This window comes from Rattus norvegicus, chromosome 17 (assembly GCF_036323735.1).
Source record: "Rattus norvegicus strain BN/NHsdMcwi chromosome 17, GRCr8, whole genome shotgun sequence".
NCBI lineage: Eukaryota > Metazoa > Chordata > Mammalia > Rodentia > Muridae > Rattus > Rattus norvegicus.
Window position 1 is genome coordinate 61890323 of NC_086035.1, and position 3115 is coordinate 61893437.

The 3115-nt window shown below is 38.7% G+C and overlaps 1 non-coding gene across 1 annotated transcript; it reads left to right on the top strand.

The window, feature by feature from the left end:
- Positions 1 to 2249: 2249 nt before the first annotated feature.
- Trnaa-agc37 (transfer RNA alanine (anticodon AGC) 37) lies at positions 2250 to 2330 on the top strand. The gene has a single exon. It is a non-coding gene; the product is annotated as a tRNA-Ala (tRNA).
- Positions 2331 to 3115: the final 785 nt, after the last annotated feature.

Here is a 3115-nt window from a genome sequence, read left to right on the forward strand (position 1 = left end):
GGGAAGTTTTCTTCTATGATTTTGTTGAAGACATTTGCTGGTCCTTTGAGTTGGGAATCTTTGCTCTCTTCTATTTCTATTATTTTTGGTCTTTTCACTGTGTCCTGAATATCCTGGATATTTTGGGTTAGGAATTTTTTATGCTTTGTGTTTTATTTGACCATTGTGTCACTATCTTCTTTTTCTTTTTTCTTTTTATTAACTTGAGTATTTCTTATTTACATTTCGATTATTATTCCCCTTCTATCTTCTAAAGTATCTTCTATGACTGAAATTCTGCCTTTTATCTCTTGTATTATGTTGCTGATGCTTTTGCATCTATAGCTTCTGACTACTTTCCTAGGTTTCCCATTTCCAGAGTTGTCTCCATTTGTGATTTGTTTATTGTTTCTATTTCCATTTTTAGGTGTTGGACTGCTTTGCTGCTTTGTTCAATTACTTTACCTGTTTGGTCATGTTTTCTTGTATTTCTTTAAGGGATTTATTTGTTTACTCGTTAGGGCTTCTATCCATTTACTTGTGTTATCTTGTATTTCTTTCAAAGACTTATTTATGTCTTCCTTACAGGACTCTATTATTTTCATGAAAAAATTTTAGGTTAGCATTCTGATTTTTAGGTGTGTTGGTGTATTCAAGGTTTGTTGTGGTAGGAAAACTGGTTTCTAATACTGCCAAAATATATTGGCTTCTGTTGCTTATGTTCTTGTGCTTGACTCTCAACATCTGGTTAATCTCTGGTGTCAGCTGACCTGGGTGTCTCTGTTTGGAACCTGCCTCCTGTGTCCCTGAGTTGCTGCAGGTCTCCTGGGAGACCTGTGGCACTAGCTGCAGTAGATCTCCTGGGAGGCCTTCAGGCTGTGGGGTCTGAAATGCTGATTATCTACCCTAGGGGAAGGCACAGTCCATGCTTTGTTTTAACCCTTTAGCTCTGAGGTAAGTAAAATCCTTACTCATTGTGTTTCTGAGTAAAAACAGAAGGTGGGGAGAGGGTTTTAGAAATGCTAATCTTTAACTATTTCATTGGGAAAGCTTTTGGAATAGCTTGAGTGTTCAGGGCTTAGAGAATTCTGTTGGAGATAACACTGAGCTCCCAAAGCCTAAAAGTAGTCTCTCTAGAGAGAGTTGTCTTGATCTGGGCAAAGTTCAGAGATGGAAATCAATGAGTAAACAGAAATGTCAGCTTCACCTTCTCTCAGCCGCTCAGTCACACACTTGGATTCAAAACCAAACACAAATACCTTTGTTTGATTCTACAAATTCTATTTCATGCCAAAGTTCTGATGCTTTCCATGCCTTGCCACAAACTGTTCATCTCTTTAACAACAAGTTCCAGCTACTAGTACATTACTAGCCTGGGTCTCCCACTAGCCTGCCACTGTTCAGCCAGGTCACATTTCTTCTCCCATAAAGCTGAACCCAGAGATGAAAGTTACAATTAATTCTGAGAATTTCAAGGACAAGGGAGATTTCACAAGTGAAATAGATAGCCTGTTTTGTTAGGTTCTGAAACTATAACAAAGGAAGAAATTAATTGCTAGTAAAAATGTAGGTTCTTGTAGGAACAAAAATCGTCATCTATCATGTCTTTCTCCTATGGACATTCTAATTTACTATTATTAGACCACTTACAGTGTGATCATGAAAAGGCAGAAGACATTCCTTCAGGCTTTCAAATCCTTGATCTTTCAAGTAAGAAACCAAGCATCAAAACCCAGACTGAATTTCTTGAGAGTACATCAGAGATCCCACAGCATCTGAGCAAACCTGTGACTTGGGGTCTTTCACCCTCATTGTCCTTGGTTGAGCACATAGATGTCCCACAGGCAGAATGAGTGCCCAACTGATATTCTGAGGCTATTTCTTAAACCAACAGAGTTTAATTAAACCAAGCAGTTTTACCCAATAAATGTACCTTGGAAAACATTGTAGTTCTTTCGAGCAAAATAAGTACAAATATAAAACAAAGTTCATTTTTTATCCTCTTAACTAAACCATTCTCCCTCATTCTCTGACATTCATGAGGCTGTGACCACTTCATGCAGAAGTTACAGTGCAGGTGACACTCAACTCCGTTATTTCACTGATACTACCAATAACATCACTTCTGGCATCTGTAGTATACAGCTTGCCTTTAATTTTCTGCTTTTCATAATTGTTCAGGATATAGACTCATAACTTGTCATTCTAAGCAGTAAATGAAGGGAGATAATTGTGTTCTGAGGAAATCTGGGGATGTAAAAAAGAGGGAGTGTGGGGTTGGGGATTTAGCTCAGTGGTAGAGCGCTTGCCTAGCAAGCACAAGGCCCTGGGTTCGATCCCCAGCTCCAGAAAAAAAAGAGGGAATGTTTATCCTAATGGCTTCTGCATATTGGAATTGCAGCTTCTGAACAAACATGGAAACTTAATCAAGACTTTTTCAATCTTCCTTCTTCCTCTTAACTTCATCAAGTTCTTAATAAGTTCAGCATTACATTCATCTTTCCAGGTTGATTCCTCTTTAACAACCATAGGACTAGACTATTAGTCATAAGGCAAAATCAGATTCATAGTTTTGATTTTTTTGATATGTGTGAGTTAACTTTTTCTTTAAAAAAAAATTCACTGTCTCAGAGCCAGATATAGATGTCTCCTGAGAGGCACAGCCAGAACATGTCAATTACAGAGGTGAATGCTAGCAGCAAACCTTTGAACTTTGAACAGGATCCTCGTTGGAGGAATTAGAGAAAGGATTGAAAGAGCTGAAGGGGCTTACAACCCCATAAGAACAACAATACCAATCAACCAGAGTTCCCAGAGACTAATCCACTACCCAAAAACTATACATGGACTGACTTATAGCTTCAACAACTGCATATTAGCAGAGGATGGATGGCCTTGTTGGGCACCAATAGAAGGAGAAGCCCTTGGTCCTGTCAAGGTTGGATGCCCCCAGAGTAGGGGAAAGTCAGGGGGCAGGAAGGGGGTGGATGGGGAGGTGAACACCCTTATAGAGGGGAGGGGGATGGGAGAGGGGAGCTTATGTCCCAGAAACTGGGAAAGGGAATAATATTTGAAATGTAAATAAAAAATCCAATAAAAGAAAAAAGGAATAAATTCTAAAACAAAAAAAAAAATC